Genomic DNA, 26,321 nt, shown 5'->3' on the forward strand with positions numbered 1-26,321 from the left:
GCTTTGTATAATGTTTTTTTTTCCCTTTTTTATGTCATTAGTCATTGATTATAAACTGCTACCTTAATATTTAATATGATATTACAAAGGATGGAAGAAAGAAAGAAAACACACAAACATGATTGTGCATTTAAGTTGTCAGCACACATCTGCTTTGGTTCAAATGCACTGCATATCTTCCTTCAGTCAGCCAACAAAACAGCAATGGAAAAGATTAACATACTGTTGGTAAAGCAGTTGCATCAAATTGATTTTCTGCAATATAGCATGATAATCCATACTGACAGCTCTGGATAGTACCAGCACATTTCTTGCTGGACTTGGTAATGCAAAGAACACAGTAAACAGCTTCACTTTTTTTCAAAAATAAATAATTGACTATTAAAAACCTATCAGTCTTAAATAAGGACATCAGTAAGCACCACTGGCATAATGGATAAGGCACTGTTCTCCTAAGCCAGTGGTTGTGGGTTTAAGTCCCGTCTGAGTTGGAAGTCATTACAGCAAGTGTCTCATCACTAGAGTTGATATTTTATCCTTGCTTCAACTGTAAAACAGACTTGCAGTGTTTAGCTTGTAAAAAATGACCACAGAAGCTAAAATATGACATTTATTATGATAACATTGTTGTTGTTGTTTTTTAAACCTTTTCTATCACCGTGGACAGCTTATTCAAGTGCCATCTGGCATGCATGTCCCTTTGTTGCTCATCATTCATCACCATAAATGATTTTCTTTTTCAATTCTTATGAATGTACTGATTGTATTGAATAAAATCCACATCTAGCATAACCAATTAATGCTGCAAAGTGCTCCAGTGGCGCAACTGGTCAGCGCGCGAAACTTATAAGACAGTATCTGTTGAGCAATGCCAAGGTTGTGAGGTCAAACCTCACCTGGAGCATCTTTGTATACTGTTTTTTTTTCCTTTTCTTATGTCATTAGTCATTGATTATAAACTGCTACCTTAATATTTAATATGATATTACAAAGGATGGAAGAAAGAAAGAAAAAACACAAACATGATTGTGCATTTAAGTTGTCAGCACACATCTGCTTTGGTTCAAATGCACTGCATATCTTCCTTCAATCAGCCAACAAAACAGCAATGGAAAAGAATAACATACTGTTGGTAAAGCAGTTGCATCAAATTGATTTTCTGCAATATAGCATGATAATCCATACTGACAGCTCTGGATAGTACCAGCACATTTCTTGCTGGACTTGGTAATGCAAAGAACACAGTAAACAGCTTCACTTTTTTTCAAAAATAAATAATTGACTATTAAAAACCTATCAGTCTTAAATAAGGACATCAGTAAGCACCACTGGCATAATGGATAAGGCACTGTTCTCCTAAGCCAGTGGTTGTGGGTTTAAGTCCCGTCTGAGTTGGAAGTCATTACAGCAAGTGTCTCATCACTAGAGTTGATATTTTATCCTTGCTTCAACTGTAAAACAGTCTTGCAGTGTTTAGCTTGTAAAAAATGACCACAGAAGCTAAAATATGACATTTATTATGATAACATTGTTGTTGTTGTTGTTGTTTTTTAAACCTTTTCTATCACTGTGGACAGCTTATTCAAGTGCCATCTGGCATGCATGTTCCTTTGTTGCTCATCATTCATCACCAAAAATGATTTTCTTTTTCAATTCTTATGACTGTACTGATTGTATTGAATAAAATCCACATCTAGCACAACCAATTAATGCTGCAAAGTGCTCCAGTGGCGCAATTGGTCAGCGCGCGGTACTTATAAGACAGAATTTGTTGAGCAATGCCGAGGTTGTGAGTTCAAGCCTCACCTGGAGCATCTTTGTATTCTGTTTTTTTTCCTTTTCTTATGTCATTAGTCATTGATTATAAACTGCTACCTTAATATTTAATATGATATTACAAAGGATGGAAGAAAGAAAGAAAAAACACAAACATGATTGTGCATTTAAGTTGTCAGCACACATCTGCTTTGGTTCAAATGCACTGCATATCTTCCTTCAGTCAGCCAACAAAACAGCAATGGAAAAGAATAACATACTGTTGGTAAAGCAGTTGCATCAAATTGATTTTCTGCAATATAGCATGATAATCCATACTGACAGCTCTGGATAGTACCAGCACATTTCTTGCTGGACTTGGTAAAGCAAAGAACACAGTAAACAGCTTCATATTTTTTCAAAAAATAAATAATTGACTATTAAAAACCTATCAGTCTTAAATAAGGACATCAGTAAGCACCACTGGCATAATGGATAAGGCACTGTTCTCCTAAGCCAGTGGTTGTGGGTTTAAGTCCCGTCTGAGTTGGAAGTCATTACAGCAAGTGTCTCATCAGTAGAGTTGATATTTTATCCTTGCTTCAACTGTAAACCAGTCTTGCAGTGTTTAGATTGTAAAAAATGACCACAGAAGCTAAAATATGACATTTATTATGATAACATTGTTGTTGTTGTTGTTGTTTTTAAAACCTTTTCTATCACCGTGGACAGCTTATTCAAGTGCCATCTGGCATGCATGTTCCTTTGTTGCTCATCATTCATCACCAAAAATGATTTTCTTTTTCAATTCTTATGAATGTACTGATTGTATTGAATAAAATCCACATCTAGCATAACCAATTAATGCTGCAAAGTGCTCCAGTGGCGCAATTGGTCAGCGCGTGAAACTTATAATACAGTATCTGTTGAGCAATGCCAAGGTTGTGAGGTCAAGCCTCACCTTGAGTATCTTTGTACACTATTTTTTTTTCCTTTTCTTATGTCATTAGTCATTGATTATAAACTGCTACCTTAATATTTAATATGATATTACAAAGGATGGAAGTAAGAAAAAACACAAACATGATTGTGCATTTAAGTTGTCAGCACACATCTGCTTTGGTTCAAATGCAGTGCATATCTTCCTTCAATCAGCCAACAAAACAGCAATGGAAAAGATTAACATACTGTTGGCAAAGCAGTTGCATCAAATTGATTTTCTGCAATATAGCATGATAATCCATACTGATAGCTCTGGATAGTACCAGCACATTTCTTGCTGGACTTGGTAATGCAAAGAACACAGTAAACAGCTTCACTTTTTTTCAAAAATAAATAATTGACTATTAAAAACCTATCAGTCTTAAATAAGGACATCAGTAAGCACCACTGGCATAATGGATAAGGCACTGTTCTCCTAAGCCAGTGGTTGTGGGTTTAAGTCCCGTCTGAGTTGGAAGTCATTACAGCAAGTGTCTCATCACTAGAGTTGATATTTTATCCTTGCTTCAACTGTAAAACAGTCTTGCAGTGTTTAGCTTGTAAAAAATGACCACAGAAGCTAAAATATGACAAAAATAACATTGTTGTTGTTTTTTTTAAACCTTTTCTATCACCGTGGACAGCTTATTCAAGTGCCATCTGGCACGCATGTTCCTTTGTTGCTCATCATTCATCACCAAAAATGATTTTCTTTTTCAATTCTTATGACTGTACTGATTGTATTGAATAAAATCCACATCTAGCATAACCAATTAAGGCTGCAAAGTGCTCCATTGGCGCAATTGGTCAGTGCGCGGTACTTATAAGACAGTATCTGTTGAGCAATGCCGAGGGTGTGAGTTCAAGCCTCACCTGGAGCATCTTAGTATACTGTATTTTTTTTTTTCTTTTCTTATGTCATTAGTCATTGATTATAAACTGCTACCTTAATATTTAATATGATATTACAAAGGATGGAAGAAAGAAAGAAAAAACACAAACATGATTGTACATTTAAGTTGTCAGCACACATCTGCTTTGGTTCAAATGCACTGCATATCTTCCTTCAGTCAGCCAACAAAACAGCAATGGATAAGATTAACATACTGTTGGTAAAGCAGTTGCATCAAATTGATTTTCTGCAATATAGCATGATAATCCATACTGACAGCTCTGGATAGTACCTGCAAATATCTTGCTGGACTTGGTAATGCAAAGAACACAGTAAACAGCTTCACTTTTTCCTCAAAAATAAATAATTGACTATTAAAAAAGTAACAGTCTTAAATAAGAACATCAGTAAGCACCACTGGCATAATGGATAAGTCACTGCCCTCCTAAGCCAGGGGGTCCAAGTCCCATATGGGGTGGAAGTCATTATAGCAAGTGTCTCATCACTAGAGTTGATATTTTATCCTTGCTTCGACTGTAAAACAGTCTTGCAGTGTTTAGCTTGCAAAAAATGACCACAGAAGCTAAAATATGACATTTATTATGATAACATTGTTGTTTTTTTTTTTTAAACCTTTTCTATCAAAGTGGACAGCTTATTCAAGTACCATCTGACATGCATGTTCATTTGTTTCTCATAATTCATCACCAAAAATGATTTTCTTTTTCAATTCTTATGACTGTACTGATTGTATTGAATAAAATCCACATCTAGCAGAACCAACCAATGCTGCAAAGTGCTCCAGTGGTGCAATTGGTCAGCACGCGGTACTTGTAAGAAAGTATCTGTTGAGGTTGTGAGTTCAAGCCTCGCCTGGAGCATCTTTGTATACTGTTTTTTTTCCTTTTCTTATGTCATTGATTATAAACTGCTACCTTAATATTTAATATGATATTACAAAGGATGGAAGAAAGAAAGAAAACACACAAACATGATTGTGCATTTAAGTTGTCAGCACACATCTGCTTTGGTTCAAATGCACTGCATATCTTCCTTCAGTCAGCCAACAAAACAGCAATGGAAAAGATTAACATACTGTTGGTAAAGCAGTTGCATCAAATTGATTTTCTGCAATATAGCATGATAATCCATACTGACAGCTCTGGATAGTACCAGCACATTTCTTGCTGGACTTGGTAATGCAAAGAACACAGTAAACAGCTTCACTTTTTTTCAAAAATAAATAATTGACTATTAAAAACCTATCAGTCTTAAATAAGGACATCAGTAAGCACCACTGGCATAATGGATAAGGCACTGTTCTCCTAAGCCAGTGGTTGTGGGTTTAAGTCCCGTCTGAGTTGGAAGTCATTACAGCAAGTGTCTCATCACTAGAGTTGATATTTTATCCTTGCTTCAACTGTAAAACAGACTTGCAGTGTTTAGCTTGTAAAAAATGACCACAGAAGCTAAAATATGACATTTATTATGATAACATTGTTGTTGTTGTTTTTTAAACCTTTTCTATCACCGTGGACAGCTTATTCAAGTGCCATCTGGCATGCATGTCCCTTTGTTGCTCATCATTCATCACCATAAATGATTTTCTTTTTCAATTCTTATGAATGTACTGATTGTATTGAATAAAATCCACATCTAGCATAACCAATTAATGCTGCAAAGTGCTCCAGTGGCGCAACTGGTCAGCGCGCGAAACTTATAAGACAGTATCTGTTGAGCAATGCCAAGGTTGTGAGGTCAAACCTCACCTGGAGCATCTTTGTATACTGTTTTTTTTTCCTTTTCTTATGTCATTAGTCATTGATTATAAACTGCTACCTTAATATTTAATATGATATTACAAAGGATGGAAGAAAGAAAGAAAAAACACAAACATGATTGTGCATTTAAGTTGTCAGCACACATCTGCTTTGGTTCAAATGCACTGCATATCTTCCTTCAATCAGCCAACAAAACAGCAATGGAAAAGAATAACATACTGTTGGTAAAGCAGTTGCATCAAATTGATTTTCTGCAATATAGCATGATAATCCATACTGACAGCTCTGGATAGTACCAGCACATTTCTTGCTGGACTTGGTAATGCAAAGAACACAGTAAACAGCTTCACTTTTTTTCAAAAATAAATAATTGACTATTAAAAACCTATCAGTCTTAAATAAGGACATCAGTAAGCACCACTGGCATAATGGATAAGGCACTGTTCTCCTAAGCCAGTGGTTGTGGGTTTAAGTCCCGTCTGAGTTGGAAGTCATTACAGCAAGTGTCTCATCACTAGAGTTGATATTTTATCCTTGCTTCAACTGTAAAACAGTCTTGCAGTGTTTAGCTTGTAAAAAATGACCACAGAAGCTAAAATATGACATTTATTATGATAACATTGTTGTTGTTGTTGTTGTTTTTTAAACCTTTTCTATCACTGTGGACAGCTTATTCAAGTGCCATCTGGCATGCATGTTCCTTTGTTGCTCATCATTCATCACCAAAAATGATTTTCTTTTTCAATTCTTATGACTGTACTGATTGTATTGAATAAAATCCACATCTAGCACAACCAATTAATGCTGCAAAGTGCTCCAGTGGCGCAATTGGTCAGCGCGCGGTACTTATAAGACAGTATTTGTTGAGCAATGCCGAGGTTGTGAGTTCAAGCCTCACCTGGAGCATCTTTGTATTCTGTTTTTTTTCCTTTTCTTATGTCATTAGTCATTGATTATAAACTGCTACCTTAATATTTAATATGATATTACAAAGGATGGAAGAAAGAAAGAAAAAACACAAACATGATTGTGCATTTAAGTTGTCAGCACACATCTGCTTTGGTTCAAATGCACTGCATATCTTCCTTCAGTCAGCCAACAAAACAGCAATGGAAAAGAATAACATACTGTTGGTAAAGCAGTTGCATCAAATTGATTTTCTGCAATATAGCATGATAATCCATACTGACAGCTCTGGATAGTACCAGCACATTTCTTGCTGGACTTGGTAAAGCAAAGAACACAGTAAACAGCTTCATATTTTTTCAAAAAATAAATAATTGACTATTAAAAACCTATCAGTCTTAAATAAGGACATCAGTAAGCACCACTGGCATAATGGATAAGGCACTGTTCTCCTAAGCCAGTGGTTGTGGGTTTAAGTCCCGTCTGAGTTGGAAGTCATTACAGCAAGTGTCTCATCAGTAGAGTTGATATTTTATCCTTGCTTCAACTGTAAACCAGTCTTGCAGTGTTTAGATTGTAAAAAATGACCACAGAAGCTAAAATATGACATTTATTATGATAACATTGTTGTTGTTGTTGTTTTTAAAACCTTTTCTATCACCGTGGACAGCTTATTCAAGTGCCATCTGGCATGCATGTTCCTTTGTTGCTCATCATTCATCACCAAAAATGATTTTCTTTTTCAATTCTTATGAATGTACTGATTGTATTGAATAAAATCCACATCTAGCATAACCAATTAATGCTGCAAAGTGCTCCAGTGGCGCAATTGGTCAGCGCGTGAAACTTATAATACAGTATCTGTTGAGCAATGCCAAGGTTGTGAGGTCAAGCCTCACCTTGAGTATCTTTGTACACTATTTTTTTTTCCTTTTCTTATGTCATTAGTCATTGATTATAAACTGCTACCTTAATATTTAATATGATATTACAAAGGATGGAAGTAAGAAAAAACACAAACATGATTGTGCATTTAAGTTGTCAGCACACATCTGCTTTGGTTCAAATGCAGTGCATATCTTCCTTCAATCAGCCAACAAAACAGCAATGGAAAAGATTAACATACTGTTGGCAAAGCAGTTGCATCAAATTGATTTTCTGCAATATAGCATGATAATCCATACTGATAGCTCTGGATAGTACCAGCACATTTCTTGCTGGACTTGGTAATGCAAAGAACACAGTAAACAGCTTCACTTTTTTTCAAAAATAAATAATTGACTATTAAAAACCTATCAGTCTTAAATAAGGACATCAGTAAGCACCACTGGCATAATGGATAAGGCACTGTTCTCCTAAGCCAGTGGTTGTGGGTTTAAGTCCCGTCTGAGTTGGAAGTCATTACAGCAAGTGTCTCATCACTAGAGTTGATATTTTATCCTTGCTTCAACTGTAAAACAGTCTTGCAGTGTTTAGCTTGTAAAAAATGACAACAGAAGCTAAAATATGACAAAAATAACATTGTTGTTGTTTTTTTTAAACCTTTTCTATCACCGTGGACAGCTTATTCAAGTGCCATCTGGCACGCATGTTCCTTTGTTGCTCATCATTCATCACCAAAAATGATTTTCTTTTTCAATTCTTATGACTGTACTGATTGTATTGAATAAAATCCACATCTAGCATAACCAATTAAGGCTGCAAAGTGCTCCATTGGCGCAATTGGTCAGTGCGCGGTACTTATAAGACAGTATCTGTTGAGCAATGCCGAGGGTGTGAGTTCAAGCCTCACCTGGAGCATCTTAGTATACTGTATTTTTTTTTTTCTTATGTCATTAGTCATTGATTATAAACTGCTACCTTAATATTTAATATGATATTACAAAGGATGGAAGAAAGAAAGAAAAAACACAAACATGATTGTACATTTAAGTTGTCAGCACACATCTGCTTTGGTTCAAATGCACTGCATATCTTCCTTCAGTCAGCCAACAAAACAGCAATGGATAAGATTAACATACTGTTGGTAAAGCAGTTGCATCAAATTGATTTTCTGCAATATAGCATGATAATCCATACTGACAGCTCTGGATAGTACCTGCAAATATCTTGCTGGACTTGGTAATGCAAAGAACACAGTAAACAGCTTCACTTTTTCCTCAAAAATAAATAATTGACTATTAAAAAAGTAACAGTCTTAAATAAGAACATCAGTAAGCACCACTGGCATAATGGATAAGTCACTGCCCTCCTAAGCCAGGGGGTCCAAGTCCCATATGGGGTGGAAGTCATTATAGCAAGTGTCTCATCACTAGAGTTGATATTTTATCCTTGCTTCGACTGTAAAACAGTCTTGCAGTGTTTAGCTTGCAAAAAATGACCACAGAAGCTAAAATATGACATTTATTATGATAACATTGTTGTTGTTTTTTTTTAAACCTTTTCTATCAAAGTGGACAGCTTATTCAAGTACCATCTGACATGCATGTTCATTTGTTTCTCATAATTCATCACCAAAAATGATTTTCTTTTTCAATTCTTATGACTGTACTGATTGTATTGAATAAAATCCACATCTAGCAGAACCAACCAATGCTGCAAAGTGCTCCAGTGGTGCAATTGGTCAGCACGCGGTACTTGTAAGAAAGTATCTGTTGAGGTTGTGAGTTCAAGCCTCGCCTGGAGCATCTTTGTATACTGTTTTTTTTCCTTTTCTTATGTCATTGATTATAAACTGCTACCTTAATATTTAATATGATATTACAAAGGATGGAAGAAAGAAAGAAAAAACACAAACATGATTGTGCATTTAAGTTGTCAGCACACATCTGCTTTGGTTCAAATGCACTGCATATCTTACTTCAGTCAGCCAACAAAACAGCAATGGAAAAGATTAACATACTGTTGGTAAAGCAGTTGCATCAAATTGATTTTCTGCAATATAGCATGATAATCCATACTGACAGCTCTGGATAGTACCAGCACATTTCTTGCTGGACTTGGCAATACAAAGAACACAGTAAACAGCTTCACTTTTCTACAAAAATAAATAATTGACTATTAAAAACCTATCAGTCTTAAATAAGGACATCAGTAAGCACCACTGGCATAATGGATAAGGCACTGTTCTCCTAAGCTAGAGGTTGTGGGTTTAAGTCTGGTCTGAGTTGGAAGTCATTACAGAAAGTGTCTCATCACTAGAGTTGATATTTTATCCTTGCTTCAACTGTAAAACAGTCTTGCAGTGTTTAGCTTGTAAAAAATGACCACAGAAGCTAAAATATGACATTAATTATGATAACATTGTTGTTGTTGTTTTTTAAACCTTTTCTATCACCGTCGACAGCTTATTCAAGTGCCATCTAGCATGCATGTTCCTTTGTTGCTCATCATTCATCACCAAAAATGATTTTCTTTTTCAATTCTTATGACTGTACTGATTGTATTGAATAAAATCCACATCTAGCATAACCAATGAATGCTGCAAAGTGCTCCAGTGGCGCAATTGGTCAGCGCGCGGTTCTTATAAGACAGTATCTGTTGAGCAATGCTGAGGTTGTGAGTTCAAGCCTCACCTGGAGTATCTTTGTACACTGTTTTTTTTCCTTTTCTTATGTCATTAGTCATTGATTATAAACTGCTACCTTAATATTTAATATGATATTACAAAGGATGGAAGAAAGAAAGAAAAAACACAAACATGATTGTGCATTTAAGGTGTCAGCACACATCTGCTTTGGTTCAAATGCACTGCATATCTTCCTTCAGTCAGCCAACAAAACAGCAATGGAAAAGATTAACATACTGTTGGTAAAGCAGTTGCATCAAATTGATTTTCTGCAATATAGCATGATAATCCATACTGACAGCTCTGGATAGTACCAGCACATTTCTTGCTGGACTTGGCAATGCAAAGAACACAGTAAACAGCTTCACTTTTCTTCAAAAAATAAATAATTGACTATTAAAAACCTATCAGTCTTAAATAAGGACATCAGTAAGCACCACTGGCATAATGGATAAGTCACTGCCCTCCTAAGCCAGGGGGTCCAAGTCCCATATGGGGTGGAAGTCATTACAGCAAGTGTCTCATCACTAGAGTTGATATTTTATCCTTGCTTCAACTGTAAAACAGTCTTGCAGTGTTTAGCTTGTAAAAAATGACCACAGAAGCTAAAATATGACATTAATTATTATAACATTGTTGTTGTTGTTTTTTAAACCTTTTCTATCACCGTGGATAGCTTATTCAAGTGCCATCTGGCATGCATTTTCCTTTGTTGCTCATCATTCATCACCAAAAATGATTTTCTTTTTCAATTCTTATGACTGTACTGATTGTATTGAATAAAATCCACATCTAGCATAACCAATTAATCCTGCGAAGTGCTCCAGTGGCGCAATTGGTCAGCGCGCGGTACTTATAAGACAGTATCTGTTGAGCAATGCTGAGGTTGTGAGTTCAAGCCTCACCTGGAGCATCTTTGTATACTGTTTTTTTTCCTTTTCTTATGTCATTAGTCATTGATTATAAACTGCTACCTTAATATTTAATATGATATTACAAAGGATGGAAGAAAGAAAGAAAAAACACAAACATGATTGTGCATTTAAGTTGTCAGCACACATCTGCTTTGGTTCAAATGCACTGCATATCTTCCTTCAGTCAGCCAACAAAACAGCAATGGAAAAGATTAACATACTGTTGGTAAAGCAGTTGCATCAAATTGATTTTCTGCAATATAGCATGATAATCCATACTGACAGCTCTGGATAGTACCAGCACATTTCTTGCTGGACTTGGCAATGCAAAGAACACAGTAAACAGCTTCACTTTTCTTCAAAAATAAATAATTGACTATTAAAAACCTATCAGTCTTAAATAAGGACATCAGTAAGCACCACTGGCATAATGGATAAGTCACTGCCCTCCTAAGCCAGGGGGTCCAAGTCCCATATGGGGTGGAAGTCATTATAGCAAGTGTCTCATCACTAGAGTTGATATTTTATCCTTGCTTCAACTGTAGAACAGTCTTGCAGTGTTTAGCTTGCAAAAAATGACCACAGTGGCTAAAATATGACATTTATTATGATAACATTGTTGTTGTTTTTTTTTAAACCTTTTCTATCACAGTGGACAGCTTATTCAAGTACCATCTGACATGCATGTTCATTTGTTTCTCATAATTCATCACCAAAAATGATTTTCTTTTTCAATTCTTATGACTGTACTGATTGTATTGAATAAAATCCACATCTAGCAGAACCAACCAATGCTGCAAAGTGCTCCAGTGGTGCAATTGGTCAGCGCGCGGTACTTGTAAGAAAGTATCTGTTGAGGTTGTGAGTTAAAGCCTCGCCTGGAGCATCTTTGTATACTGTTTTTTTTCCTTTTCTTATATCATTGATTATAAACTGCTACCTTAATATTTAATATGATATTACAAAGGATGGAAGAAAGAAAGAAAAAACACAAACATGATTGTGCATTTAAGTTGTCAGCACACATCTGCTTTGGTTCAAATGCACTGCATATCTTCCTTCAGTCAGCCAACAAAACAGCAATGGAAAAGATTAACATACTGTTGGTAAAGCAGTTGCATCAAATTGATTTTCTGCAATATAGCATGATAATCCATACTGACAGCTCTGGATAGTACCAGCACATTTCTTGCTGGACTTGGCAATGCAAAGAACACAGTAAACAGCTTCACTTTTCTTCAAAAATAAATAATTGACTATTAAAAACCTATCAGTCTTAAATAAGGACATCAGTAAGCACCACTGGCATAATGGATAAGGCACTGTTCTCCTAAGCTAGTGGTTGTGGGTTTAAGTCCGGTCTGAGTTGGAAGTCATTACAGAAAGTGTCTCATCACTAGAGTTGATATTTTATCCTTGCTTCAACTGTAAAACAGTCTTGCAGTGTTTAGCTTGTAAAAAATGACCACAGAAGCTAAAATATGACATTAATTATTATAACATTGTTGTTGTTGTTTTTTAAACCTTTTCTATCACCGTGGACAGCTTATTCAAGTGCCATCTGGCATGCGTGTTCCTTTGTTGCTCATCATTCATCACCAAAAATGATTTTCTTTTTCAATTCTTATGACTGTACTGATTGTATTGAATAAAATCCACATCTAGCATAACCAATTGATGCTGCAAAGTGCTCCAGTGGCGCAATTGGTCAGTGCGCGGTACTTATAAGACAGTATCTGTTGAGCAATGCTGAGGTTGTGAGTTCAAGCCTCACCTGGAGCATCTTTGTATACTGTTTTTTTTCCTTTTCTTATGTCATTAGTCATTGATTATAAACTGCTACCTTAATATTTAATATGATATTACAAAGGATGGAAGAAAGAAAGAAAAAACACAAACATGATTGTGCATTTAAGTTGTCAGCACACATCTGCTTTGGTTCAAATGCACTGCATATCTTCCTTCAGTCAGCCAACAAAACAGCAATGGAAAAGATTAACATACTGTTGGTAAAGCAGTTGCATCAAATTGATTTTCTGCAATATAGCATGATAATCCATACTGACAGCTGTGGTTAGTACCAGCACATTTCTTGCTGTACTTGGTAATGCAAAGAACACAGTAAACAGCTTCACTTTTTTTCAAAAATAAATAATTGACTATTAAAAACCTATCAGTCTTAAATAAGGACATCAGTAAGCACCACTGGCATAATGGATAAGGCACTGTTCTCCTAAGCTAGTGGTTGTGGGTTTAAGTCCGGTCTGAGTTGGAAGTCATTACAGAAAGTGTCTCATCACTAGATTTGATATTTTATCCTTGCTTCAACTGTAAAACAGTCTTGCAGTGTTTAGCTTGTAAAAAATTACCACAGAAGCTAAAATATGACATTAATTATGATAACATTGTTGTTGTTGTTTTTTAAACATTTTCTATCACCGTGGACAGCTTATTCAAGTGCCATCTGGCATGCATGTTCCTTTGTTGCTCATCATTCATCACCAAAAATGATTTTCTTTTTCAATTCTTATGACTGTACTGATTGTATTGAATAAAATCCACATCTAGCATAACCAATTAAAGCTGCAAAGCGCTCCAGTGGCGCAATTAGTCAGTGCGCGGTACTTATAAGACAGTGTCTGTTGAGCAATGCCAAGGTTGTGAGTTCAAGCCTCACATGGAGCATTTTTGTATACTGTTTTTTTTTCCTTTTCTTATGTCATTAGTCATTGATTATAAACTGCTACCTTAATATTTAATATGATAATACAAAGGATGGAAAAAAGAAAGAAAAACACAAACATGATTGTGCATTTAAGTTGTCAGCACACATCTGTTTTGGTTCAAATGCACTGCATATCTTCCTTCAGTCAGCCAACAAAACAGCAATGGAAAAGATTAACATACTGTTGGTAAAGCAGTTGCATCAAATTGATTTTCTGCAATATAGCATGATAATCCATACTGACAGCTCTGGATAGTACCAGCACATTTCTTGCTGGACTTGGTAATGCAAAGAACACAGTAAACAGCTTCAATTTTTTTCAAACATAAATAATTGACTATTAAAAACCTATCAGTCTTAAATAAGGACATCAGTAAGCACCACTGGCATAATGGATAAGTCACTGCCCTCCTAAGCCAGGGGGTCCAAGTCCCATATGGGGTGGAAGTCATTACAGCAAGTGTCTCATCACTAGAGTTGATATTTTATCCTTGCTTCAACTGTAAAACAGTCTTGCAGTGTTTAGCTTGTAAAAAATGACCGCAGAAGCTAAAATATGACATTAATTATGATAACATTGTTGTTGTTGTTTTTTAAACCTTTTCTATCACCGTGGACAGCTTATTCAAGTGCCATCTGGCATGCATGTTCCTTTGTTGCTCATCATGCATCACCAAAAATGATTTTCTTTTTCAATTCTTATGACTGTACTGATTGTATTGAATAAAATCCACATCTAGCATAACCAATAAATGCTGAAAAGTGCTCCAGTGGCGCAATTGGTCAGCGCGCGCTACTTATAAAACAGTATCTGTTGAGCAATGCCGAGGTTGTGAGTTCAAGCCTCACCTGGAGCATCTTTGTATACTGTTTTTTTTTCCTTTTCTTAAGTCATTAGTCATTGATTATAAACTGCTACCTTAATATTTAATAAGATATTACAAAGGATGGAAGAAAGAAAGAAAAAACACAAACATGATTGTGCATTTAAGTTGTCAGCACACATCTGCTTTGGTTCAAATGCACTGCATATCTTCCTTCAGTCAGCCTACAAAACAGCAATGGAAAAGATTAACATACTGTTGGTAAAGCAGTTGCATCAAATTGATTTTCTGCAATATAGCATGATAATCCATACTGACAGCTCTGGATAGTAACAGCACATTTCTTACTGGACTTGGTAATGCAAAGAACACAGTAAACAGCTTCAATTTTTTTCAAAAATAAATAATTGACTATTAAAAACCTATCAGTCTTAAATAAGGACTTCAGTAAGCACCACTGCCATAATGGATAAGGCACTGTTCTCCTAAGCCAGTGGTTGTGGGTTTAAGTCCCGTCTGAGTTGGAAGTCATTACAGCAAGTGCCTCATCACTAGAGTTGATATTTTATCCTTGCTTCAACTGTAAAACAGTCTTGCAGTGTTTAGCTTGTAAAAAATGACCACAGAAGCTAAAATATGACAAAAATAACGTTGTTGTTTTTTTTTAAACCTTTTCTATCACCGTGGGCAGCTTATTCAAGTGCCATCTGGCATGCATGTTCCTTTGTTGCTCATCATTCATCACCAAAAATTATTTTCTTTTTCAATTCTTATGACTGTACTGATTGTATTGAATAAAATCCACATCTAGCATAACCAATTAATGCTAGAAAGTGCTCCAGTGGCGCAATTGGTCTGTGCACGGTACTTATAAGACAGTATCTGTTGAGCAGTGCTGAGGTTTTGAGTTCAAGCCTCACCTGGAGCATCTTTGTATACTGTTTTTTTTCCTTGTCATTAGTCATTGATTATAAACTGCTACCTTAATATTTAATATGATATTACAAAGGATGGAAGAAAGAAAGAAAGCACACAAACATGATTGTGCAATTAAGTTGTCAGCACACATCTGCTTTGGTTCAAATGCACTGCATATCTTCCTTCAGTCAGCCAACAAAACAGCAATGGAAAAGATTAACATACTGTTGGTAAAGCAGTTGCATCAAATTGATTTTCTGCAATATAGCATGATAATCCATACTGACAGCTCTGGTTAGTACCAGCACATTTCTTGCTGGACTTGGTAATGCAAAGAACACAGTAAACAGCTTCACTTTTTTTCAAAAATAAATAATTGACTATTAAAAACCTATCAGTCTTAAATAAGGACATCAGTAAGCACCACTGGCATAATGGATAAGGCACTGTTCTCCTAAGCCAGTGGTTGTGGGTTTAAGTCCCGTCTGAGTTGGAAGTCATTACAGCAAGTGCCTCATCACTAGAGTTGATATTTTATCCTTGCTTCAACTGTAAAACAGTCTTGCAGTGTTTAGCTTGTAAAAAATGACCACAGAAGCTAAAATATGACAAAAATAACATTGTTGTTGTTTTTTTTTTAAACCTTTTCTATCATCGTGGGCAGCTTATTCAAGTGCCATCTGGCATGCATGTTCCTTTGTTGCTCATCATTCATCACCAAAAATGATTTTCTTTTTCAATTCTTATGACTGTACTGATTGTATTGAATAAAATCCACATCTAGCATAACCAATGAATGCTGCAAAGTGCTCCAGTGGCGCAATTGGTCAGCGCGCGGTTCTTATAAGACAGTATCTGTTGAGCAATGCTGAGGTTGTGAGTTCAAGCCTCACCTGGAGCATCTTTGTACACTGTTTTTTTTTTTTTCTTATGTCATTAGTCATTGATTATAAACTGCTACCTTAATATTTAATATGATATTACAAAGGATGGAAGAAAGAAAGAAAAAACACAAACATGATTGTGCATTTAAGTTGTCAGCATACATCTGCTTTGGTTCAAATGCACTGCATATCTTCCTTCAGTCAGCCAACAAAACAGCAATGGAAAAGATTAACATACTGTTGGTAAAGCAGTTGCATCAAATTGATTTTCTGCAATATAGCATGATAATCCGTACTGACAGCTCTGGATAGTACCAGCACATTTCTTGCTGGACTTGGCAATGCAAAGAACACAGTAAACAGCTTCACTTTTCTTCAAAAATAAATAATTGACTATTAAAAACCTATCAGTCTTAAATAAGGACATCAGTAAGCACCACTGGCATAATGGATAAGTCACTGCCCTCCTAAGCCAGGGGGTCCAAGTCCCATATGGGGTGGAAGTCATTACAGCAAGTGTCTCATCACTAGAGTTGATATTTTATCCTTTCTTCAACTGTAAAACAGTCTTGCAGTGTTTAGCTTGTAAAAAATGACCACAGAAGCTAAAATATGACATTAATTATTATAACATTGTTGTTGTTGTTTTTTAAACCTTTTCTATCACCGTGGATAGCTTATTCAAGTGCCATCTGGCATGCATTTTCCTTTGTTGCTCATCATTCATCACCAAAAATGATTTTCTTTTTCAATTCTTATGACTGTACTGATTGTATTGAATAAAATCCACATCTAGCATAACCAATTAATGCTGCAAAGTGCTCCAGTGGCGCAATTGGTCAGCGCGCGGTACTTGTAAGACAGTATCTGTTGAGCAATGCTGAGGTTGTGAGTTCAAGCCTCACCTGGAGCATCTTTGTATACTGTTTTTTTTCCTTTTCTTATGTCATTAGTCATTGATTATAAACTGCTACCTTAATATTTAATATGATATTACAAAGGATGGAAGAAAGTAAAGAAAAAACACAAACATGATTGTGCATTTAAGTTGTCAGCACACATCTGCTTTGGTTCAAATGCACTGCATATCTTCCTTCAGTCAGCCAACAAAACAGCAATGGAAAAGATTAACATACTGTTGGTAAAGCAGTTGCATCAAATTGATTTTCTGCAATATAGCATGATAATCCATACTGACAGCTCTGGATAGTACCAGCACATTTCTTGCTGGACTTGGCAATGCAAAGAACACAGTAAACAGCTTCACTTTTCTTCAAAAATAAATAATTGACTATTAAAAACCTATCAGTCTTAAATAAGGACATCAGTAAGCACCACTGGCATAATGGATAAGGCACTGTTCTCCTAAGCTAGAGGTTGTGGGTTTAAGTCTGGTCTGAGTTGGAAGTCATTACAGAAAGTGTCTCATCACTAGAGTTGATATTTTATCCTTGCTTCAACTGTAAAACAGTCTTGCAGTGTTTAGCTTGTAAAAAATGACCACAGAAGCTAAAATATGACATTAATTATGATAACATTGTTGTTGTTGTTTTTTAAACCTTTTCTATCACCGTCGACAGCTTATTCAAGTGCCATCTAGCATGCATGTTCCTTTGTTGCTCATCATTCATCACCAAAAATGATTTTCTTTTTCAATTCTTATGACTGTACTGATTGTATTGAATAAAATCCACATCTAGCATAACCAATGAATGCTGCAAAGTGCTCCAGTGGCGCAATTGGTCAGCGCGCGGTTCTTATAAGACAGTATCTGTTGAGCAATGCTGAGGTTGTGAGTTCAAGCCTCACCTGGAGCATCTTTGTACACTGTTTTTTTTCCTTTTCTTATGTCATTAGTCATTGATTATAAACTGCTACCTTAATATTTAATATGATATTACAAAGGATGGAAGAAAGAAAGAAAAAACACAAACATGATTGTGCATTTAAGTTGTCAGCACACATCTGCTTTGGTTCAAATGCACTGCATATCTTCCTTCAGTCAGCCAACAAAACAGCAATGGAAAAGATTAACATACTGTTGGTAAAGCAGTTGCATCAAATTGATTTTCTGCAATATAGCATGATAATCCATACTGACAGCTCTGGATAGTACCAGCACATTTCTTGCTGGACTTGGCAATGCAAAGAACACAGTAAACAACTTCACTTTTCTTCAAAAAATAAATAATTGACTATTAAAAACCTATCAGTCTTAAATAAGGACATCAGTAAGCACCACTGGCATAATGGATAAGTCACTGCCCTCCTAAGCCAGGGGGTCCAAGTCCCATATGGGGTGGAAGTCATTACAGCAAGTGTCTCATCACTAGAGTTGATATTTTATCCTTGCTTCAACTGTAAAACAGTCTTGCAGTGTTTAGCTTGTAAAAAATGACCACAGAAGCTAAAATATGACATTAATTATGATAACATTGTTGTTGTTGTTTTTTAAACCTTTTCTATCACCGTGGACAGCTTATTCAAGTGCCATCTGGCATGCGTGTTCCTTTGTTGCTCATCATTCATCACCAAAAATGATTTTCTTTTTCAATTCTTATGACTATACTGATTGTATTGAATAAAATCCACATCTAGCATAACCAATTGATGCTGCAAAGTGCTCCAGTGGCGCAATTGGTCAGTGCGCGGTACTTATAAGACAGTATCTGTTGAGCAATGCTGAGGTTGTGAGTTCAAGCCTCACCTGGAGCATCTTTGTATACTGTTTTTTTTCCTTTTCTTATGTCATTAGTCATTGATTATAAACTGCTACCTTAATATTTAATATGATATTACAAAGGATGGAAGAAAGAAAGAAAAAACACAAACATGATTGTGCATTTAAGTTGTCAGCACACATCTGCTTTGGTTCAAATGCACTGCATATCTTCCTTCAGTCAGCCAACAAAACAGCAATGGAAAAGATTAACATACTGTTGGTAAAGCAGTTGCATCAAATTGATTTTCTGCAATATAGCATGATAATCCATACTGACAGCTGTGGTTAGTACCAGCACATTTCTTGCTGTACTTGGTAATGCAAAGAACACAGTAAACAGCTTCACTTTTTTTCAAAAATAAATAATTGACTATTAAAAACCTATCAGTCTTAAATAAGGACATCAGTAAGCACCACTGGCATAATGGATAAGGCACTGTTCTCCTAAGCTAGTGGTTGTGGGTTTAAGTCCGGTCTGAGTTGGAAGTCATTACAGAAAGTGTCTCATCACTTGATTTGATATTTTATCCTTGCTTCAACTGTAAAACAGTCTTGCAGTGTTTAGCTTGTAAAAAATTACCACAGAAGCTAAAATATGACATTAATTATGATAACATTGTTGTTGTTGTTTTTTAAACATTTTCTATCACCGTGGACAGCTTATTCAAGTGCCATCTGGCATGCATGTTCCTTTGTTGCTCATCATTCATCACCAAAAATGATTTTCTTTTTCAATTCTTATGACTGTACTGATTGTATTGAATAAAATCCACATCTAGCATAACCAATTAAAGCTGCAAAGCGCTCCAGTGGCGCAATTAGTCAGTGCGCGGTACTTATAAGACAGTGTCTGTTGAGCAATGCCGAGGTTGTGAGTTCAAGCCTCACATGGAGCATTTTTGTATACTGTTTTTTTTTCCTTTTCTTATGTCATTAGTCATTGATTATAAACTGCTACCTTAATATTTAATATGATAATACAAAGGATGGAAAAAAGAAATAAAAACACAAACATGATTGTGCATTTAAGTTGTCAGCACACATCTGTTTTGGTTCAAATGCACTGCATATCTTCCTTCAGTCAGCCAACAAAACAGCAATGGAAAAGATTAACATACTGTTGGTAAAGCAGTTGCATCAAATTGATTTTCTGCAATATAGCATGATAATCCATACTGACAGCTCTGGATAGTACCAGCACATTTCTTGCTGGACTTGGTAATGCAAAGAACACAGTAAACAGCTTCAATTTTTTTCAAACATAAATAATTGACTATTAAAAACCTATCAGTCTTAAATAAGGACATCAGTAAGCACCACTGGCATAATGGATAAGTCACTGCCCTCCTAAGCCAGGGGGTCCAAGTCCCATATGGGGTGGAAGTCATTACAGCAAGTGTCTCATCACTAGAGTTGATATTTTATCCTTGCTTCAACTGTAAAACAGTCTTGCAGTGTTTAGCTTGTAAAAAATGACCGCAGAAGCTAAAATATGACATTAATTATGATAACATTGTTGTTGTTGTTTTTTAAACCTTTTCTATCACCGTGGACAGCTTATTCAAGTGCCATCTGGCATGCATGTTCCTTTGTTGCTCATCATGCATCACCAAAAATGATTTTCTTTTTCAATTCTTATGACTGTACTGATTGTATTGAATAAAATCCACATCTAGCATAACCAATAAATGCTGAAAAGTGCTCCAGTGGCGCAATTGGTCAGCGCGCGCTACTTATAAAACAGTATCTGTTGAGCAATGCCGAGGTTGTGAGTTCAAGCCTCACCTGGAGCATCTTTGTATACTGTTTTTTTTTCCTTTTCTTAAGTCATTAGTCATTGATTATAAACTGCTACCTTAATATTTAATAAGATATTACAAAGGATGGAAGAAAGAAAGAAAAAACACAAACATGATTGTGCATTTAAGTTGTCAGCACACATCTGCTTTGGTTCAAATGCACTGCATATCTTCCTTCAGTCAGCCAACAAAACAGCAATGGAAAAGATTAACATACTGTTGGTAAAGCAGTTGCATCAAATTGATTTTCTGCAATATAGCATGATAATCCATACTGACAGCTCTGGATAGTAACAGCACATTTCTTACTGGACTTGGTAATGCAAAGAACACAGTAAACAGCTTCAATTTTTTTCAAAAATAAATAATTGACTATTAAAAACCTATCAGTCTTAAATAAGGACTTCAGTAAGCACCACTGCCATAATGGATAAGGCACTGTTCTCCTAAGCCAGTGGTTGTGGGTTTAAGTCCCGTCTGAGTTGGAAGTCATTACAGCAAGTGCCTCATCACTAGAGTTGATATTTTATCCTTGCTTCAACTGTAAAACAGTCTTGCAGTGTTTAGCTTGTAAAAAATGACCACAGAAGCTAAAATATGACAAAAATAACGTTGTTGTTTTTTTTTAAACCTTTTCTATCACCGTGGGCAGCTTATTCAAGTGCCATCTGGCATGCATGTTCCTTTGTTGCTCATCATTCATCACCAAAAATTATTTTCTTTTTCAATTCTTATGACTGTACTGATTGTATTGAATAAAATCCACATCTAGCATAACCAATTAATGCTAGAAAGTGCTCCAGTGGCGCAATTGGTCTGTGCACGGTACTTATAAGACAGTATCTGTTGAGCAGTGCTGAGGTTTTGAGTTCAAGCCTCACCTGGAGCATCTTTGTATACTGTTTTTTTTCCTTGTCATTAGTCATTGATTATAAACTGCTACCTTAATATTTAATATGATATTACAAAGGATGGAAGAAAGAAAGAAAGCACACAAACATGATTGTGCAATTAAGTTGTCAGCACACATCTGCTTTGGTTCAAATGCACTGCATATCTTCCTTCAGTCAGCCAACAAAACAGCAATGGAAAAGATTAACATACTGTTGGTAAAGCAGTTGCATCAAATTGATTTTCTGCAATATAGCATGATAATCCATACTGACAGCTCTGGTTAGTACCAGCACATTTCTTGCTGGACTTGGTAATGCAAAGAACACAGTAAACAGCTTCACTTTTTTTCAAAAATAAATAATTGACTATTAAAAACCTATCAGTCTTAAATAAGGACATCAGTAAGCACCACTGGCATAATGGATAAGGCACTGTTCTCCTAAGCCAGTGGTTGTGGGTTTAAGTCCCGTCTGAGTTGGAAGTCATTACAGCAAGTGCCTCATCACTAGAGTTGATATTTTATCCTTGCTTCAACTGTAAAACAGTCTTGCAGTGTTTAGCTTGTAAAAAATGACCACAGAAGCTAAAATATGACAAAAATAACATTGTTGTTGTTTTTTTTTTAAACCTTTTCTATCATCGTGGGCAGCTTATTCAAGTGCCATCTGGCATGCATGTTCCTTTGTTGCTCATCATTCATCACCAAAAATGATTTTCTTTTTCAATTCTTATGACTGTACTGATTGTATTGAATAAAATCCACATCTAGCATAACCAATGAATGCTGCAAAGTGCTCCAGTGGCGCAATTGGTCAGCGCGCGGTTCTTAAAAGACAGTATCTGTTGAGCAATGCTGAGGTTGTGAGTTCAAGCCTCACCTGGAGCATCTTTGTACACTGTTTTTTTTTTTTCTTATGTCATTAGTCATTGATTATAAACTGCTACCTTAATATTTAATATGATATTACAAAGGATGGAAGAAAGAAAGAAAAAACACAAACATGATTGTGCATTTAAGTTGTCAGCATACATCTGCTTTGGTTCAAATGCACTGCATATCTTCCTTCAGTCAGCCAACAAAACAGCAATGGAAAAGATTAACATACTGTTGGTAAAGCAGTTGCATCAAATTGATTTTCTGCAATATAGCATGATAATCCGTACTGACAGCTCTGGATAGTACCAGCACATTTCTTGCTGGACTTGGCAATGCAAAGAACACAGTAAACAGCTTCACTTTTCTTCAAAAATAAATAATTGACTATTAAAAACCTATCAGTCTTAAATAAGGACATCAGTAAGCACCACTGGCATAATGGATAAGTCACTGCCCTCCTAAGCCAGGGGGTCCAAGTCCCATATGGGGTGGAAGTCATTACAGCAAGTGTCTCATCACTAGAGTTGATATTTTATCCTTTCTTCAACTGTAAAACAGTCTTGCAGTGTTTAGCTTGTAAAAAATGACCACAGAAGCTAAAATATGACATTAATTATTATAACATTGTTGTTGTTGTTTTTTAAACCTTTTCTATCACCGTGGATAGCTTATTCAAGTGCCATCTGGCATGCATTTTCCTTTGTTGCTCATCATTCATCACCAAAAATGATTTTCTTTTTCAATTCTTATGACTGTACTGATTGTATTGAATAAAATCCACATCTAGCATAACCAATTAATGCTGCAAAGTGCTCCAGTGGCGCAATTGGTCAGCGCGCGGTACTTGTAAGACAGTATCTGTTGAGCAATGCTGAGGTTGTGAGTTCAAGCCTCACCTGGAGCATCTTTGTATACTGTTTTTTTTCCTTTTCTTATGTCATTAGTCATTGATTATAAACTGCTACCTTAATATTTAATATGATATTACAAAGGATGGAAGAAAGAAAGAAAAAACACAAACATGATTGTGCATTTAAGTTGTCAGCACACATCTGCTTTGGTTCAAATGCACTGCATATCTTCCTTCAGTCAGCCAACAAAACAGCAATGGAAAAGATTAACATACTGTTGGTAAAGCAGTTGCATCAAATAGATTTTCTGCAATATAGCATGATAATCCATACTGACAGCTCTGGATAGTACCAGCACATTTCTTGCTGGACTTGGCAATGCAAAGAACACAGTAAACAGCTTCACTTTTCTTCAAAAATAAATAATTGACTATTAAAAACCTATCAGTCTTAAATAAGGACATCAGTAAGCACCACTGGCATAATGGATAAGGCACTGTTCTCCTAAGCTAGAGGTTGTGGGTTTAAGTCCGGTCTGAGTTGGAAGTCATTACAGAAAGTGTCTCATCACTAGAGTTGATATTTTATCCTTGCTTCAACTGTAAAACAGTCTTGCAGTGTTTAGCTTGTAAAAAATGACCACAGAAGCTAAAATATGACATTAATTATGATAACATTGTTGTTGTTGTTTTTTAAACCTTTTCTATCACCGTCGACAGCTTATTCAAGTGCCATCTAGCATGCATGTTCCTTTGTTGCTCATCATTCATCACCAAAAATGATTTTCTTTTTCAATTCTTATGACTGTACTGATTGTATTGAATAAAATCCACATCTAGCATAACCAATTAATGCTGCAAAGTGCTCCAGTGGCGCAATTGGTCAGCGCGCGGTTCTTATAAGACAGTATCTGTTGAGCAATGCTGAGGTTGTGAGTTCAAGCCTCACCTGGAGCATCTTTGTACACTGTTTTTTTTCCTTTTCTTATGTCATTAGTCATTGATTATAAACTGCTACCTTAATATTTAATATGATATTACAAAGGATGGAAGAAAGAAAGAAAAAACACAAACATGATTGTGCATTTAAGTTGTCAGCACACATCTGCTTTGGTTCAAATGCACTGCATATCTTCCTTCAGTCAGCCAACAAAACAGCAATGGAAAAGATTAACATACTGTTGGTAAAGCAGTTGCATCAAATTGATTTTCTGCAATATAGCATGATAATCCATACTGACAGCTCTGGATAGTACCAGCACATTTCTTGCTGGACTTGGCAATGCAAAGAACACAGTAAACAGCTTCACTTTTCTTCAAAAAATAAATAATTGACTATTAAAAACCTATCAGTCTTAAATAAGGACATCAGTAAGCACCACTGGCATAATGGATAAGTCACTGCCCTCCTAAGCCAGGGGGTCCAAGTCCCATATGGGGTGGAAGTCATTACAGCAAGTGTCTCATCACTAGAGTTGATATTTTATCCTTGCTTCAACTGTAAAACAGTCTTGCAGTGTTTAGCTTGTAAAAAATGACCACAGAAGCTAAAATATGACATTAATTATTATAACATTGTTGTTGTTGTTGTTTTTTAAACCTTTTCTATCACCGTGGATAGCTTATTCAAGTGCCATCTGGCATGCATTTTCCTTTGTTGCTCATCATTCATCACCAAAAATGATTTTCTTTTTCAATTCTTATGACTGTACTGATTGTATTGAATAAAATCCACATCTAGCATAACCAATTAATGCTGCAAAGTGCTCCAGTGGCGCAATTGGTCAGCGCGCGGTACTTATAAGACAGTATCTGTTGAGCAATGCTGAGGTTGTGAGTTCAAGCCTCACCTGGAGCATCTTTGTATACTGTTTTTTTTCCTTTTCTTATGTCATTAGTCATTGATTATAAACTGCTACCTTAATATTTAATATGATATTACAAAGGATAGAAGAAAGAAAGAAAAAACACAAACATGATTGTGCATTTAAGTTGTCAGCACACATCTGCTTTGGTTCAAATGCACTGCATATCTTCCTTCAGTCAGCCAACAAAACAGCAATGGAAAAGATTAACATACTGTTGGTAAAGCAGTTGCATCAAATTGATTTTCTGCAATATAGCATGATAATCCATACTGACAGCTCTGGATAGTACCAGCACATTTCTTGCTGGACTTGGCAATGCAAAGAACACAGTAAACAGCATCACTTTTCTTCAAAAATAAATAATTGACTATTAAAAACCTATCAGTCTTAAATAAGGACATCAGTAAGCACCACTGGCATAATGGATAAGTCACTGCCCTCCTAAGCCAGGGGGTCCAAGTCCCATATGGGGTGGAAGTCATTATAGCAAGTGTCTCATCACTAGAGTTGATATTTTATCCTTGCTTCAACTGTAAAACAGTCTTGCAGTGTTTAGCTTGCAAAAAATGACCACAGTGGCTAAAATATGACATTTATTATGATAACATTGTTGTTGTTTTTTTTTAAACCTTTTCTATCACAGTGGACAGCTTATTCAAGTACCATCTGACATGCATGTTCATTTGTTTCTCATAATTCATCACCAAAAATGATTTTCTTTTTCAATTCTTATGACTGTACTGATTGTATTGAATAAAATCCACATCTAGCAGAACCAACCAATGCTGCAAAGTGCTCCAGTGGTGCAATTGGTCAGCGCGCGGTACATGCATGTCACTGTTTTTTTTTTTTTCTTATGTCATTAGTCATTGATTATAAACTGCTACCTTAATATTTAATATGATATTACAAAGGATGGAAGAAAGAAAGAAAAAACACAAACATGATTCTGCATTTAAGTTGTCAGCACACATCTGCTTTGGTTCAAATGCACTGCATATCTTCCTTCAGTCAGCCAACAAAACAGCAATGGAAAAGATTAACATACTGTTGGTAAAGCAGTTGCATCAAATAGATTTTCTGCAATATAGCATGATAATCCATACTGACAGCTCTGGATAGTACCAGCACATTTCTTGCTGGACTTGGCAATGCAAAGAACA

General features: G+C 35.8%; 9 non-coding genes across 9 annotated transcripts; all 9 read left to right on the top strand.

Annotated features, from left to right (window-relative positions):
• Window positions 1-1,721: 1,721 nt before the first annotated feature.
• Window positions 1,722-1,814, top strand: TRNAI-UAU (transfer RNA isoleucine (anticodon UAU)). The gene is given in 2 exon segments: window positions 1,722-1,759; window positions 1,779-1,814. It is a non-coding gene; the product is annotated as a tRNA-Ile (tRNA).
• Window positions 1,815-4,426: 2,612 nt separating this feature from the next.
• TRNAT-UGU (transfer RNA threonine (anticodon UGU)) lies at window positions 4,427-4,509 on the top strand. The gene is given in 2 exon segments: window positions 4,427-4,464; window positions 4,474-4,509. It is a non-coding gene; the product is annotated as a tRNA-Thr (tRNA).
• A 1,713-nt stretch (window positions 4,510-6,222) lies between these two features.
• TRNAI-UAU (transfer RNA isoleucine (anticodon UAU)) lies at window positions 6,223-6,315 on the top strand. Its single transcript is given in 2 exon segments — window positions 6,223-6,260; window positions 6,280-6,315. It is a non-coding gene; the product is annotated as a tRNA-Ile (tRNA).
• Window positions 6,316-8,919: 2,604 nt separating this feature from the next.
• Window positions 8,920-9,002, top strand: TRNAT-UGU (transfer RNA threonine (anticodon UGU)). The gene is given in 2 exon segments: window positions 8,920-8,957; window positions 8,967-9,002. It is a non-coding gene; the product is annotated as a tRNA-Thr (tRNA).
• Window positions 9,003-10,703: 1,701 nt separating this feature from the next.
• On the top strand, window positions 10,704-10,796 carry TRNAI-UAU (transfer RNA isoleucine (anticodon UAU)). Its single transcript is given in 2 exon segments — window positions 10,704-10,741; window positions 10,761-10,796. It is a non-coding gene; the product is annotated as a tRNA-Ile (tRNA).
• A 6,172-nt stretch (window positions 10,797-16,968) lies between these two features.
• On the top strand, window positions 16,969-17,061 carry TRNAT-UGU (transfer RNA threonine (anticodon UGU)). The gene is given in 2 exon segments: window positions 16,969-17,006; window positions 17,026-17,061. It is a non-coding gene; the product is annotated as a tRNA-Thr (tRNA).
• A 5,295-nt stretch (window positions 17,062-22,356) lies between these two features.
• Window positions 22,357-22,449, top strand: TRNAL-UAA (transfer RNA leucine (anticodon UAA)). The gene is given in 2 exon segments: window positions 22,357-22,394; window positions 22,414-22,449. It is a non-coding gene; the product is annotated as a tRNA-Leu (tRNA).
• Window positions 22,450-23,251: 802 nt separating this feature from the next.
• TRNAT-UGU (transfer RNA threonine (anticodon UGU)) lies at window positions 23,252-23,344 on the top strand. The gene is given in 2 exon segments: window positions 23,252-23,289; window positions 23,309-23,344. It is a non-coding gene; the product is annotated as a tRNA-Thr (tRNA).
• A 1,711-nt stretch (window positions 23,345-25,055) lies between these two features.
• TRNAI-UAU (transfer RNA isoleucine (anticodon UAU)) lies at window positions 25,056-25,148 on the top strand. The gene is given in 2 exon segments: window positions 25,056-25,093; window positions 25,113-25,148. It is a non-coding gene; the product is annotated as a tRNA-Ile (tRNA).
• The last annotated feature ends 1,173 nt before the right edge of the window (window positions 25,149-26,321 follow it).

This window comes from Pseudophryne corroboree, chromosome 4 (assembly GCF_028390025.1).
Source record: "Pseudophryne corroboree isolate aPseCor3 chromosome 4, aPseCor3.hap2, whole genome shotgun sequence".
Taxonomy (NCBI): domain Eukaryota; kingdom Metazoa; phylum Chordata; class Amphibia; order Anura; family Myobatrachidae; genus Pseudophryne; species Pseudophryne corroboree.